This window comes from Cibotium barometz, chromosome 11 (assembly GCF_041138505.1).
Source record: "Cibotium barometz isolate CiBa-2024 chromosome 11, ASM4113850v1, whole genome shotgun sequence".
Lineage (NCBI taxonomy): Eukaryota > Viridiplantae > Streptophyta > Polypodiopsida > Cyatheales > Cibotiaceae > Cibotium > Cibotium barometz.
The window spans coordinates 33,685,259-33,702,708 of record NC_141056.1 but is presented as its reverse complement, the minus strand read 5'-3'; positions in this window follow the sequence as shown (position 1 = coordinate 33,702,708).

Genomic DNA, 17,450 nt, shown 5'->3' with positions numbered 1-17,450 from the left:
CAACAGTTGCAAAAATCGACTCAAAAATTGAGGTGAAAAATGCACTAAAACAGAAAAAAATCAGCTTCTGGACCACTTTTGGACTATCGTTTGTGTTTCCAAACATAAGAATTTTGATGGGGTCAGGGGAGCAAAGTTGTAGTATTATAACAACACTGCAACTCTCTCATAGAACTTGTTTCTAATTTTTTTCTGTAACACCTTTGAAGAGGGCTGCAAAAATCGTATCATTTTGATATTTTTGAAAAAAAAACGCATGATTTGATTGTGATGGAAAATAGGTTTTGAGATGACCTCTACTATCTAGGAAACTACTGGCGTGCACATTTTAAAAAAATATTTCTTAGGACGGATTCGCATGTCCTAATACCTAAGTGAACCCATGCAAACGAACCCTAATGGACCCTCGATAAAGACTTAGGGAGGTAGACCAAGCATACAAAGGTTGCTTCGAGCTGTAATGAAACCCCCCCCCCACACACACACACAAGAACGATGGCCGTGATGGCTAACCTAGGGGGTTCAGCATGCCGACATCAGAACTCAATCCAACGGCTGAAACCTACCAGCTCTTGTGGCCCATGTCTCAAGAACAACCCCCAACAATCATGCATTGGACCAATCTTATGCCTCCAACTGTGCCACCAGCTTTTAAACCCTTGATGATGTCAATTATTCCGACAGTGATTGGTCCTATACCAAATATAACAACTGGTCCTATGTTATTGCAAATGCTTGAAGTTGGTACCCCACTAACCAGGCAACCCCTAGATGCCCAAACTCTAGCAATATTGAAAAATCTAGGAAGGGGAGTTGCACAAGGATTGCATGTGGCGCTGTAAACTAACGGACCTACACATGATCCACAGGGGTAATCTAGAATGATGTCCATAGATATTTCCAAGCTAATAGGAAAATATGATGGATCTACTAATCCTGCTCAATTCATCCAAAAGTTTGAGCAGCGATGTGAAGTATTTGGAAATCCAGATTGCCCTGCCAAGGTGTGTGCATTATTGAATCTATGCTTAGTGAGCAAGGCCAGAAGATGGTTCATCACATTGATGCCTATAATTAAGGTAAATTTCAAAACTTTGAAGATTACCTTTATCTATGGATTCTCTAGACAAGGCCCTAGGTGGACTTTTATAATAGAACTCTAGAGGATAGAGCAACCTTGAGGAAACCATCCGGGATTACATCCTACACATGAAAACCCTAAGCTCACAACATGAGGATTGGGAGAAACTTAATGATGCACAAATGAAGTGATATTTCCTCATGGGATTAAAGAAAAAAGGTTTACACAATTTGATCATAGTCTCAAATCTACATTCTTTTGATCAATGTTGCAAAGAAGTAATCCATTTAGATGATAACATAATGGAAAATACCATTGAGATGAACTATCCCTCGTCTAAGCCAGTGAAAGTAGGGAGCAAAGAGACATTGACCTTTGATATGCCCATGGCAGGATTCTATAACGCCTTGCTTGAAAGCCTTAGAAGTTGCTACAAGAAAGCAGATGAGCTAGATTGTTTCATTCACATTACTGGCACCACCATCCCGATTTGCGTTGTATATGTATCCTAAGATAGTCTTTGTGTACTACTATTATCCTTGCTAAGCTTTCGGTTATGACATCTCACAATGTCTGTATTCACATACAATAAGTGCACAAGAACCACTTCAAAACCAAGGAGCCCCATGCACACATTTAGTCTCCATGACTCACCCAGACACAAAACCAAGGATAGAAGCTACTAAAAGGAAGCAGATAGAAAAATAGTACAATGCTTCTATTGCCATTGTTCATAGACTGCCGAGAAGAGATGCTTTATTGAAAGTTGTCCCATCGATCACATGTTCATACACGGACCAAGGAGAGATGCTTTATTGAAAGCTTCCTCGCAATGGCCAACACTCAATATCTTAAGTGTACGAAATGGACACTTGTCCACGATTCCATTGAATGTGCTCATATTTCTGCAAGCCAAGGTGCGAGAAAAAAGCCAAAAAGCCTGCAAAAGAGGAGAATGTCTCAAAACAAGAACCAAAAAAAGATTCACAACCACCAAAACCCAAGAAAGCCAAAGCCACACATTCTGAAGAGGTTAGGACTAAACCTCAAGACAAGGGAAAAATGCCTAAAGAGAGTCTAAGCCCAAGCAAGGTAAAGGAAAGCCCATGTAAGAGCATTGACTCCAAGGACCCAATGTATGCTATAGTTGCTCTATATATGTACTTAAAAAGAAAATTCACTCTCATCACAAGAGAGTCTAACCAAGCGACGTAAAGGAAACACCATGTATGAGCATTGACTCCAAGGACCCCATGTATGCAACAATTGCTACAAGTGCTCATAAGAAAATTCACTTTTATCACATGGGAAGGAATAATGAGAATGGACTAGTTATTCAAGAAATATCAACTAAAGACACAAGGTCTAGCACCCTAGTGCAAATGAAAGTCAAATCAAAGCTCTGGTTGAATTGTTTTCTATCTTCTTCTCTTCTCTATAACCATATAACCAAAAAGATAAGAGTACATACTATAAGTGAAAGTACTCTCCTACAGTAACATACAATGGTTGGTCCATAGTGTGAACTTGACTACATGAACTGGCACTATAACTATGCCATACAGGTTGTGCAGGTTGTAGAGCCCACATGCATTGATGAGGCTATTGGAAATGTGTGTTGAGAGAAAGCTATGGATGAGGAGATGGATGCACTATATGGAAACGAGACTTGGGATTTAGTGCAATTGCCTGAAGGCAAGAAAGCCATTGGATGCAAGTGGGTGTACAAAGTAAAACATAACAGTGATGGAAGCATAAACAGGTACAAGGCTAGATTGGTAGCCAAAGGATATGCGTAGACATATGGCATTGATTATTATGAGGAAACTTTCAACCCAGTTGCCAAGATGGCAACAGTGAGAGTTGTGATAGCAGTGGCTGCGTCAAAGCAATGGTCTTTACATCAAATGGATGTAAAGAATGCATTCTTGCATGGGGATTTGCAGGAAGAAGTGTATATGTTGCAGCCACCATGTGAGTCACTCGAGCATGTTTGCAGGTTGAAGAAAGCCTTGTATGGCTTAAAACAAGCACCAAGAGCATGGTCTGACAAGATTTCTGAATATCTTGCCACTATTGGCTTTCATGTAGCCAAGGTAGATTTCTCGCTATATGTGAGACACAGTGATAGAGGGGTTGTGCTTGTTGTCATCTATGTAGATGAATGATCATTACCGGGGACCATGATGCAGAGATCTTTGATGTAAAGATCTTGCTTAGACAGAAGTTTGAGATGAAGGATCTGGGGGAGCTCAAATATTTCTTGGGCATTGAGGTGATTAGGTCACCACATAGTATTGGATTACTGCAGAGATAGTATGGCTTGGACATGTTTTCCAAGTATGGTATGACAGGCTGTAGGGCCTATCTCAGTGCCATTGGATTAGAATGGCAAGTTGAGTGCAGATACAGGAGAGATTTTGGAGGATCCTACTATGTATAGGCGCATAGTAGGAAGCTTGATCTACATGACGATCACCAGGCCAAATTTGAGCTATGCTGTTGGGTTGGTGAGTCAGTTTATGCAGGTTCCTCGAAAGCCGCATTTGGATGCATTGAGACGCATACTGAGATATGTGAGGTCTACTTTGCATTGTGGACTATTTTATGAAACTGGGACAGAGATCTGTGTACATAGGTACACAGATGCTGATTGGGCTAGTAGTATCTCAGATAGAAGATCTACTAGTGGCTTCATGTTTTCTTTGGGGAGTGCTACTGTGACTTGGAGCAGCAAGAAGCAGCCTACGGTTGCTCTATCCAGTACAGAGGCCGAGTACAGAGGTGCTGCTATGGCAGCATGTGAGGTAGCTTGGTTGAGAAAGCTACTTACAGATTTGGGTCTATCAGTGGATAGACAAGTTGTCATTTTCTGTGACAACATTAGCAGTATACAGTTGCCAGGAACCTAGATTTTCATGCTCACACGAAGCATATAGAGGTCCACTACCATTTTGTCAGAGAGAAGGTCTTGGCAGGAGATGTTGACCTTGTTTATGTTAGCACACAAGATCAGGTAGCTGACATCTTCACCAAAGCATTTCTTTCCCATGTGTAGTGGCCCTATCCCTCCCTGTTCCCTTTGAAGAAGAGCCACCCATGGTACCAAATTCTAAAGAGAATTGTACACACACTTTCATGGCACCACCAAGCAATCTCATAGCTTAAAAAGATCACCTTAGAACCCCACAAGACCTATGTGTGCCATGTCATAACACCAACTTGCAAGCTAGGAGTGGAAAGACACAACAAGCTCAATCAAGCGTGCCAACAAAGTCGAATGGGTTGGTGTCCAAGCTTTCATTGTGGATGGGCAAACAATTTTCCACCCTCGCTCATTGAGCGTGCATGCATGGTAAGCCTTGAACCCTAGCTCATATGTACAAATGTAACATAGCTCTCCTTACTCAAGTGTACATTTACTACAATCACTGTGGGAATCATAATAAACATAAAAACCCAAAAGCATAATAAGAAACATAAAAAAGAAACTAAAAACATGCACGTGCACCTCTATTTATGCATGCATGTGCACTTATATTTATGCCCGCACACATACACATGTATGTGCATACATACCTTACACGTGCACATGTACCCACCTTTGCACATGCACTCGTGCACACAACATTGTATGTACACACACCCATTTACACATTTGCATCTGCACATGTGTACACACATTTGTCCACATATGCATACACATTTGCCCACACATCCCATAGATTCATGCACATGCATCTTAACACACACCCACACATTTACACATCTGTAGATTCATTCATTCACGTGCATACATCTTAATATGCACCTACACATTTGCACATCCACATGCATGTGCACTCCACACATTCCCATTTGAACATACTTACGCTCGCAAGGTAAAATTTATGGTATGAAGTACATAGACCATATGCCTTTTATAGTCCCAAAGCCTCATGTGCACTAATCCCATATGCATAAAGATGCCCTAAGCCCCATGCGCCTAGGCCCATGCTAACTGTGCATGTGCATACTAAAATATCTTCATTATAAACCATCCCCTCCTATAATGGTTTCATACTCAAAATCAAAGGGTGGTCATGCACAAACAACACATACAAGAGGCTATATACAAAAGTCAAAACTCAACCATAACTAGGTGTTGATGCTAAGGCAAATGGATGCCAAAAACATAAGTCACACAATGTTGATTCCAAAGCTAAAATGTGTCCTATGTGTATCCGAATGAAATGCCACTTAATCAAATACCATACACCCCAAGTGGCATAGAATGCATCCAAAGAGATATGTCTTGAATCCAAAAAGAAATGGTATCATCCATGGCATCCTCAAGATCTCCCAAGGTCTTCCCCATAGACATAGTCTATCTCCAAGATAAAGGATGTGGCCAGCATGTGAATGGGAAAGTAGGTATGAAAGGGCCAAAAGTTTAGGTCTAATGGAGAATGTGAACACAAAGACAAGGAGCTTTAAACTCTATTTTTTCCCCCTTCTCCCACACTTTCATGTTGGCACGTTGGTGTAGGTGGGCAGCCACTTTCCCTGAGAGTCTTGCAGAGCTCGCTTGATGCACTTGCTTGGAGCTTGATGATGTTCTTGCTTGATTGAAACCCCACAGATATTTCTTGAAGCATGATGATGCGCTTGCTCAATTGATTGAAACCCCTTCACAGTTTTTCATGCTGTCCTAAAATTGTGTATTCTTTGATTCCTACAATTCAAGTTTTTTGTTCAATTCCTAAATTTGTCAATTTCACACATAAAAAACAATAAATTGGGCTTTAAATTTAAGAAATTAGGTGAAACAACCTTGAATTTGCTTTTGAGACATAGGGTTTACCCCAATTTGGACTCCTTACATGGAGCTCAATGATGTTCATAGCTGAGTGTGGTGCACTATGGTGTGCTCGCTTTTTGCTGAACTTAGAGCTTCATAAATCTCAATAAAGTACGTTTGCAAAATTTGCTGTAGAGAAAAAGTGTTGTGTGTGTGCATTTTTCTTTGGGATTTTGTAGTTAAGAATATTATTCTTATGTATCATAACTACACCTCACAGTTAAAAAGCTTGTCAACTTCTCGCAATGTCAAAGAAGGCGATTATAGCCACCGTATCTCTTCATTGAATTTGCAAGATGTAGTGCTTGTAACATGAAATTGCGCCACTATTTTGTTCTTTTCATTGTTTTTTTTAAATGCTATACTTCCTTTAAGCATGTGTGTTGTTTATCTTTAATATATTCCATAAGCACCCACTGCTTCTATGCCTTCTCTAACCAGAGCCATAGATTATGTCGATGCTATCCTAACACTCGCTCAACCAAGGCTTTGAAACTGGTGACACTACCAAAAGTCAATGGCACCTCTTGGATCCTCTATGCCCATATGTTGATTCTAAAAAAGGATAGGCTAAACAATGATTAGGTACTAATTGATTGTATGATTCTAGACCTTAAGAAAACAATCCAATTGAATTGACTACTTGAAAGATCCTTGCCCCCTCCGCGCAATGAGATTGGGGGTGCTAGCAAAGCGGAAGTAGCACTTCTTGCACGCAGGGCAGAGCCTCTCACTTGGGGCCTCGCCCACGGATATCTGGACAAGAGACTAATTCCTCGGTTCTTCCAAAACCGAACCTGAAAAAAATTCCCTCGCCCAGAAAGCACGGGCGATTCCTCCAGGATATTGTTATTCTAACGTAGTCAAGAGCCTTAACTAACCAAACTGATCCGACCGAACCCATAAGTCACATGATCAGATCAAGGAAAAGACTTGCACTTGGATCATAGAGAACAACGCTTTTTTCCTCATCGAGAGGCACAACCGTTGATTCTTTTCCATAGAACAAAGACTATCCGGGATTTACTTCATCTATCGTACCATAACAGAATTGAGTCTCATTTTAGGGATCCATCAGTCTAGCCTAACCTCATCTAGTCCCATGGGTTAGCCAACCGCCCAACCACTGTAGTGATAGGATCCATTTAGGAATTTGGTTATGTTTTGCCCCGGGTACTAGGGAAAAGAGTTCCCAGGCCCCCTAGCCGATGCTTCAAGCAAACTTCAAGATAGTCACACCACTTACACACCCAATATGAAATTGCCTATTTCAGATATTGAGCTGTCTTTAAAACAATCTTTTAATGAAACCATAGTATCATTGATCATAATCCTCCAAAATATCCAGGTTGAATTCTAATTTCCAATCATTCTTTCATCGGTGTACCTATGGCATCATTGGCAACCAGAACGCTCACCACCTGTTCACTCAGGGGCCTTTTCATCCTAGCTCATAGTACCTGGAAATATATTCACTTATAAAAATCCAGATGGACTCTCTGTTGAAGATCAGCAAGATCAACCAACAGATCCATATAAAAAAACCATGGACTCGTCCATTGCGGACTAGCAAGGACAATCAACCAGATCCATGCCCGAGTTGAGAAAACAACTCTAACTCCTTTTCCATTTTCTTCCTCGACGCATGTGTGGGTATCTTCGGCGACCCAGAGCCCGAGCACTGTATGGTCAGCACCCTCTAGGATCCTTCGTAGGTCACCTAGCGCTTCACTCATAGGCCGCTTCCTTGGTCCCTCATCCACCGTACCGGAAGCTCACCATTTAAATCGAGCCGAGGCTAGTCAAGACCTCGACCGACCTTGCTACGCGAGACGTCCTCCGTTGACTCTCCGTTAGCTGTTGCAACTTTATCACTTAGGTCTCCACGATCTCATTCACAAGATGGTCAAAATGCTTCCCCAGCATTCTTGACATAAAACAATCATTAAAAATAGGTCATAAATACAGTTTCTAACGAACTCTCATCTTTCCTCATTGTTCCACATCATTTCTCGTTATTCCACATTTTTCTACATCAATTCACATTGCTTAATCCACATCCAATCATATGTATTCCCATCGTCCTTCATCCATTCTCATCTAGTCACATCATATTATATCTCATTACATCTATCCTCATCACATCTCGTCCATTCACATCTACCCATATCCATATCACATCCATTCACATTGCATCTCATCCATTCACATCTATCCCGATTCACATCACATCTCATCCATTCACATCTATCTCAATTCACATCACATCACATCTCATTCATTCACATCTATCCCAATTCACATCACATCCATTTCACATCACATCACATCCATTCACATCACATCTCATCCATTCACATCTATTTATATCACATCACATTCACATCCATTCACATCTATCCTGATTTTCACATCACATCACATCCCTTCACATCACATCTCATCCACATCTCTTCACATCCACATCCATATCCATTTACATCACATCACATCCCATCCACATCTCATCACATCCACATCCATTTACATCACATCACATCCCATCCACATCCATTTGCATCACATTCACATCTTATCAAATCCACTCACATCTTATCACATCCACTCACATCTTATCATATCCATTCACATTCACATCTTATCACATCCACTCACATCTTATCACATCCACTCACATCTTATCATATCCATTCACATCTTATCACTCACATCCACTCACATCTTATCACATCCATTCACATCTTAACACTCACATCCACTCACATCCACTCACATCTTATCACATCCATTCACATCTTAACACATCCACTCACATCCACTCACATCTTATCACATCCACTTACATCTTAACACATCCACTCACATCCTATCACATCGCATTCACATCGTAATCACATTTAGTAGCTTTTTCTACTTTGATACCGATGATGGAACTTTTCTAAATTTCTGCCAATTGCTTGGCCTAGTTAAAGGTACTTTTTCTCAAACGGATATTTTCATATTCTTTCTCAAATTTCTCAAGTGAAATATATTCAATATTCTTCTTTTGAGTAAAAGATTCATGGGATTTAAAAAAAATCAATTCTACCCATATTTCCCAATAAAATTAATAATGCTCAAAATTTCACTTTTTATAAATACTCATAATTTGAATTATGCTAAAAATTTCTCTTTTTCTATTTAATTTCTTAGATCTCAAATATCATTTGAATTTCTCTTTTTTCATTTAATTGATTGAATTCCAAATGTCATGGGAATTTCTCTTTTATCATAAAATAAATTTATCTAAAATTCCTCTTTTCTTTAATAAAAATATCCATTATTTCAAATATGTCAAGAATTTCACTTTTACCATTTAAATGATTGAATTACAAATGTCATGGGAATTCCTCTTTTATCATTTAAAAATTTCTCATGCATAAAATAAATATATCTAAAATTTCTCTTTAAATTCAAATAAAAATATCCATTAATTCAAATATGCCAAGAATTCCACTTTTATCATTTAAATGATTGAATTCCAAATGTCATGGGAATTCCTCTTTTATCATTTAAATTTCCCATACATAAAATAAATTTATCTAAAATTTCTCTTTAAATTCAAATAAAAATATCCATTAATTCAAATATGCCAAGAATTCCACTTTTACCATTTAAATGATTGAATTTCAAATGTCATGGGAATTCCTCTTTTATCATTTAAATTTTCTCATACATAAAATAAATGTATCTAAAATTTCTCTTTTCTTTAATTAATTATTTATGCATAAATACTAAAAATTAGTTTCCCAAGAATTTGATGAAAATCATTCTTTTAGCATAGGATGTCCAATCCTAGAATATGGTAGGAAGTCCTCGTTTAGCATTATGCATAAAAATGAGTTATGTATTAATTTCTAAAAATTTTGCCATAGCTTCGCTACTATCACTAATAATTTTTAATATTTCTAGAAAGAATAAGACTTTGTAATACAATTATGATAGAAGAACTATCTTTGAACTTAAATCTAATTTATGGAATTAAATCATAAATTTACCATAATTTTATTAAAATAAAAGCATAAAAAGCTATTTTCTTAACCTCTAGCTTAACAAGCTTAGAGATTGATTTTTAATTAAGAATTTATCAATAAGAAGCATTCATTTGCTAAAGAATTAGTCATAGGAATGACTATTCTTTTGGGAGAGAAAGATATACATAAAAAGCATCCTAATTAAGCATAAAGATTAACTTTTTTTGTGATCAATCATTAGAATTCTTATAGAAAGCTTGATTTGCATTGAAAACAATTAATTTGAAACTTCTCAAGCTTGAGAGGGGTTGAGAAGTGAAATCTTTTGATAATATTAATGAAAACCATGAAATTACTTCTTACCTCTAGATTTGGCTTGCTTCTTTATCTTAGAAGGAAGCCCCCAACCAATCAGCTGGTTTAGTATGTTGAGAAGAAAGCTCCAAGGATTATTGAAGAGAGAGAGAAGCTCCAATCTCTCCAAAAGTAGAGGATTTTTAAGGGATAATAGAAAATATCATTATTTTAATGTAATACTGGCATGGTATAGTTCACAGATTTTTTTACAAAAGAATAAGGATCTATTTATAGGTGAGGGATGCCACTAACCAAGTCCAACTGGGTTCTAAAATTTTCCAGGTTCAGTTTGACTCAATTTGGACAAGATTTGGACTAGTTTGGCTCCCTTTTTTATTTGGTTTGATCCAGGAGAGAGGAGAGATAAAAATATCACAATTTTTTTGAATTAAAAACTCATCCATATGTGTGAATTAGGCGCCTACCTCAAGAGTCCCCCTCTCCTTACCAAGGTGTCAAAATGCATCATTATTCTAAAATATCTTATTTTTTAGTAATATCTCATAGTTTTTAACTAATAAACCTTGTACTCAGTCAACTCTTCATCTTATGTGAGCATTTACTCATTTTTGGGTATTTTCTTTTATTCTTTGGATTTGTCTCATCCCAACACTTGGATTAATCCAATTGACCCATTGGAACCTTAATTGGGCCGCCATAATCCAAAAATTTCTGAAAATGTAGACCCTTAGGCTAAGGTCCTTTATACACATTTTCAATTAATTCCAAATGCACATTGGAAAGTTCTTTTTGAATTTTTGTTTCAAGGGAATCCATTTTAGACACTAGGAGGATTTTATATCCAAAGATATCTCAATTTAGGATTATCTCTCTCTAGACTTTTTCTCTCTCTAGGCCAAAACAGGGTAAAACAAGATCTTTCTTCTATTTCCCTCTATGTAGGAGATAGGAATGATGACTTATATGCTGAATATGCTGCCTATATGCTGAATATGATGATATGCTGAATGAACTGCTGTCCCACTGACTTTCCCTTGTCTCCTAGGAAGGAAAATATGAAGGGATGGCTTTGGAACTGATGCGATGCTGAACTGATGCTGAAATGCAGATGCTCTAACCATTATTAAGAAAAACCTTAAACCTTGCTTAGTGGCTAATCACCCAAATGGTAGGGCCCTTGTAGTGGAGATCTAGGTTGGGGGAAGAAGAGTTTGGGTGGTGAATATCCATGGGGTCCATAACTATAAATAGAGGGGTGGTTTGTGGGACTAGATATCTAACCTAAATATTCAAGGTCCTTGCATCCTGATGGGAGACTTTAACATGGTTGAAAAGCAATCAAATAGATGGTTGAAAAGCAATCAAATAGATGTGAGGGGAGTACTATTTTTATGGGTCAAGAAAAAAAGAAATGGGAAGAGTTGGGTAAAATGGGTCTTGCTGATGATGGGTGGAGTTTGAGGGATTGGGGAGCTGACCCTGGCCACACTGATTTTAGCTTGCAATACTATGGCTCTTCTTCCAGAATTGATAGGGTCAAGTTTTTAGTCAGCACACAAGCAGTTTGGGTTTCTCACACCCTGAAGCTTGAAATTGACAGTTCTTTTGCCCTCTCTAATCACATGCCCTTGAAGTGGGAATGGCATATGAAGAATTGGGAGGAGGAGAAATTGAACTAATTTTCCACCAAGAAATTGAGGGTTAAAAATTTATTGCTTAATGATGATCTATTCATTTCTTATACCAAAGAGGCCATTGGTAGCTTAAGAGGGAGAGGAAACAAGGAAGGATCATGGAGATCCTTTGCCAAACATGCAGGGCATTATCAGAGTGGTGGGGAAATTGAGAGCTAATGAGAGAATGCAGGATAGGAAAAGATGAAGTGATCGACTAGAAGTCCACCAAAGGAAAATACAAGTTAGCAAACTGACTGAGGAAGAGATTAACCTTTATGCTAAATGCTAAGTATGCCTTAAAAAAGAAAATGATTTTCTTGCAAATATAGGCCTTGGGAGTCAAAGATGGACAAATTTCAACTCTAGGAAGAGACCTGATAGACATCTATTCAAATTAGTAGAAGGAAAAGGTAATAGGGAACTGGTGGGACAAATCACTGATGAGAATGGACAGGAGTTGGGGGAGATTGACCAAATTACAAAGAAATGGGTTGAATTCTTGGGTACTACCTTAAGTCTAAAAGAGGATGATTTAAAAAGAAGGTTCCTAGCTGAGAATAATCTCTTAGGTTTGATTAATCAAAGAATTGATGCAGATAAGGCTAGCTGGCTAGAGAAAGAGGTGGAACTCGATGAATTCTGGATAGCCCTCCTTAGGTTGGGAAAATATAAGTGTAAGATTCCTTCCCAGCCCCTCAAGATGTCGAGTTTCTTCCCTTGTAATCAATCCCCTTTTCAGAATAATAAAAGATCTTGTTTCTACCTGTTTTGGCCTAGAGAGAGAAAATATTCTAGAGATAGGTAATTTAGTTTTTAGATATCTTTGGATGGAAAAATATCCCTTCTTATTAAAATAAATTCTCCCAAAGCAGAAGCTTAAAAAGAAATTCCTAAGGTGCATTAGAAATAAATTATAATGTGCACAAAAGACCTTAGCCTAAGGGCCCTTGTTTTCAAAAAAAATTGGATTAAGGTCCAAACAAAGGTTTGATAGGCCAATGAGATTAATCCAAATGTAGGGAGGAGATAAATTGAAGAATAAAAGAAAAACCCCCCAAAAATGAGTAAATACTCACAAAAGATGAAGAGTGGACTAAGGACCAAAGAAAAGAATTAAAAAACTGAATTTTGACACCTTAGTGTGGGGATCTCCCCTCATGAAGTAGGCACCCTTTTCTCATCATTATCCCCAATTTTTAATCAATAAAATGAGATATTTTTATCTCTCCTCTCTCCTGTTTCAAATCTAGATCCAAAAAGTAAGTTGAACTGAACCAAAAATGGTTAAAATTTGACCAAACTGATCTGGAAAATTCTAGAATCAGTTTGCTTGGTTAGAGGCTTACTTTTTCCTATAAATAGAATCCTCTCCCTTTTCTAAAAGTTTAATGGTGTTTATGCACTATCCTGTCCTGAGCCATCTACATTGAATTTTTTAATAATTCAATTATTTTTTGGCCTAATCCTCTCCAAAAGTGAATTGGTGGCCACTATTGCTTCAAACAATAGTAGAACCCTCAATCCCTCAAGCCAAAGGAGAGCTTACAAGCTCCATGTAAGTTAATTTTCTTACTTTGTTTATGACTTTTAATAAAAAACCTATGGTTTTCTTGATTTTTATGTTTTGCAAATGATTGAATTAAATTCAAATGCTATGCCTTTGATGAAAAGGCCACCCCTTCTCTTCTTTACTTCCAACCTTTCTTAATCTTAGAAAGATTAACTAAGTGATTAATTAAACTCTTCTTATTGTTTACTCTCTTGAATTTAGAAAATTGTGTAGATTAGAATTCTATAATTCTAAATTGGGTTAATTAAGTTAAGTGAAGAAAGGTAAAAATGAGAAATGGTCAGCCATACAAAGGAGGTTATGGCAAAATTTTCTAAAATTTTGTGAAAAAGAAAGTTTGTTTTTATGTTATTCCAAAAGAGTAATTCCCACCATTTTTGCATCTAAAAGAAATATTCTAATTACTCCATGTACATATTCACCTATGAATATGCATGGATATCACTGATATTAATTATTAAAATTGATTTCTATGCATAGAAAGATGCATAAAGGAAAATTTTTATTATGAAAGTGTTATTCTTATTAAAATTGATTTCTATGCATAGAAAGATGCATAAAGGAATTTTTTTTATTACAAAAGTGTTATTCTTATTAAAATTGATTTCTATGCATAGAAAGATGCATAAAGAAATTTTTTTAATTATAAAAGTGTTATTCTTATTAAAATTGATTTCTATTCATAGAAAGATGCATAAAGAAAATTTTTTATTATAAAAGTGTTATTCTTTTTAAAATTGATTTCTATGCATAGAAAGATGCATAAAGGAAATTTTTTATTACAAAAGTGTTATTCTTATTAAAATTGCTTTCTATGCATAGAAAGATGCATAAAAGAATTTTTTTATTTATTATAAAAGCATTACTCTTATAAAAATTAAATTTTATGCATAAATAGATGCATAAAGAAATTTTTTTATAATAAAAAGTGTTATTCCTATTAAATTTAATTTTATGCATAAATAGATGCATAAAAGGATTTTTTTAAATAAAAGTATTATTCCCATTGAAAATGATTTTTACGCATAAATAGATGCATAAAGAATTTTTATATCAAAATTAGAATTCTCTTAAATTCTATGTTTGAATTCTATGAGTATTTGATAAATGAATTAAGAGAGAAATTTCTATCGTTTTATATTGACATGGATTGTAAAAAAGAAAATTCAGAAAATCTATTGAGATCAAAATATTCAGATAAATGATTAATTTATTCCTCATTGGAATTCGTAACTAATTTAGAAATCACTTAAGTGAATATTCAAAGAAAGAAATTCACTAAAATAGTAACTGAATTACCAAATCTTTTCGAGAAAGATAGTTCAGGAAAAATCTTATCCAACTCGAACCTTGAATCAGACTATGACCAAGACTAAACTCTTTCGTCAGTTTCGAGGAAAGAAAGTGTGACCAGTTTAGAAAAATACACTCAAAACTCCCGCCAAATCTGAAACTAAGTTTGAGGCCCTTCGAATTGATTTGTGGATCAAGGTTATAGAATTTGAGGAATTCTGGTATGAAATTATGAATTTTGATCAAGAAGTTTTGGGGATACTGATTCAAGAAATACTCCTTGTATTTAAAAAAACAAACAAACTGAAAAACTTGCTTAGAAACCCTGTTTTCTTAAAGGACTATCTTACGCCAGAATGCTGGTGGAGGGAGCATTTGGTATATGTTTTTCTAAGGGAAGTTCGATTGCAATAGCTGGGGCGGGGAGTGTTCAAAGGACGGCTCACGCAGCAGCAAAGCTTGCCCAGGTCTTGACCAACCTCGGTATGGTTGAAAAATGATGCGCTTCCAGTACGATGGGCGAGGGCCAACAAAGGGGTCCCTGAGTGAAGCGCCATGACACCTAAGGAGGATCCTGGAGGGTTCTGACCAGGAGATGCACGGGCTCGCGCTTCCTATGACACCCATGCGTATGTCGTAAAAGATATGTATGATGGACGAAATGATTATAGTAATCTGTTACTGGATCTCGTGCTGATCACAGTTGGTCTCAACGGAGAGTCCAGAGTGATACTGTTTTATGAGAATTAAGGGACTGGATGAAATTTTTGAGTTATAATATCTGTAACCAATAACTGTTTGCCAATGGATTATTTTATATGTTAAAGTTTTAAAGAGGAGTGTGTGCGTATCTGTATTCAAAAGCAAAAGTTAAGAAAGGCATTCAATTATGGGTGGGTGAGTAATTGTCTGGTTCTACCGATTCCAGTGGTTGGGTGGTGGCTAACCCATGGGCCGGATGGGGTTAGACTAGAATCAGTGGAGTTTTAATAATTAAATTGAAATAATAGGAATACGCTTAGAATTCGAGTAGTTAAATAAAAACCTGAAGAATTTCTCAAATGAGTAGATCAATGGCTATGCCTGACTTTGGTTAGGAAAAAAGCATTGATTTTCTCAAATGATTAGATTAACGGCTGTGCTTGATTTTGGTTAGAAAAAAAGCGTTGATTCATCAAACTAAGTTAGTGATAGTTTTCCTTCTATCTGGTTTAATCAGGTGAAGGATAGTTTAGTCTCTTGACCCCGTTAGAAAATTCGTCAAGGAAATCAAAAAGGTGGAATCGTCCCCGTTTTTTAGGCAAGGGAAAATTTCCCGGTTTCGGTTTCGGTTTTGGAATTACCACTAGATTAGTCTCGTGTCCGGATATTCAAGGGCGAGGCCCCGAGTGGGAAACCTTGCCCCGCGCAGCAAGAGGAAGCTACTTTTGCTTCTGCTAGCAACCGGGAATCCAGTGCGCGGAGGGGACAGAGGGGTCTCACAGCTGGTATTAGAGCGCTGTTGTAAACTTATGAAACAATAGCAGAAATTGCCTAAAATTTTAAAGTAAATCTGGGAAATAATGTTTTCACTTGTTAAGATTATGTTTGAAATGAACTTCATAAATTGAAAACTCATAAATTGAACTGGATTTTTAGATGGATACCCCAAATCTGTCTCTAGCATTTGTGGACTCTCCCAGAGTCAGGATATGATCGCCTTTGCCTTCGAAAATCTCATCAACTCCGCTACAACCCGAGAAAGCAGAGTGAGACTCGCTCGTCACTTTGAGGATCTATACTTTCCTGATCCAGTAGAGCAACGTCAGCATATGTGGTTCTTTGGAGGGCAAAGTATTCGCGTCAATACCAATCAACGACAGAGACTCAGACAGAATATCTCACTAGCCATGATCTTGATAAGGCTAGGATTTATTCATTATGTACAACTCTATAATCACACCCCGGAATTTTAGAAGTTCTTGTCGTATTTTTAGACTTCTTAGCCGCTTTATTCCTAGGAGAAGAATTACAGCACCATTATTAGTGATGAATCGTGGATATCATAGCATGTCTCCATCACAGTATTGCCTTTTTATGCATACGCGATTGAGGCGGTGACTTTTGGAGCCGAGACACTCTATGTATATATCAAAAACTTTTGATAATAAAAGATGTTTTGCAAAAGATTCCAAATTGTTTTCATGGTTGTGAATATTGGTTAATAAAATTATCAGAGTGAATCTTGTTTTCAAGAATTATGATGGAATATTTATTTGTTTAAGAAATAAATCTCAAAAATTAAATAGTCATAAATCTGATGACAAAGTTAAGTTGACAAAAATATCGTTTTGTCAAAATCATAAGGCGCACGGGCTATGGTAGGCAACCGGATCCTCTTACCGATGTGATAGAGTTAGATCTGGACGTTCATAAAGCCTTGCACCAATCCCAACTTGGTCCCTTCAAGGGTGAGGGGTAACAGTTAGGAGAAGTAGTGAAAAAATGGATCGAGGCAATGGAAGAGTATTTTGATGTAACTGGTTTTAACGAGAAGAGCAAGATGGCTCTCGCCAGATTGAAAATTGTGGAAACGGCCAGGGTTGCATGGAGGAACCGATGTGACCGGATCCTCTTATCAATGATGAAGAGTTAGATCCGGACATTCATAAAGCCTTGC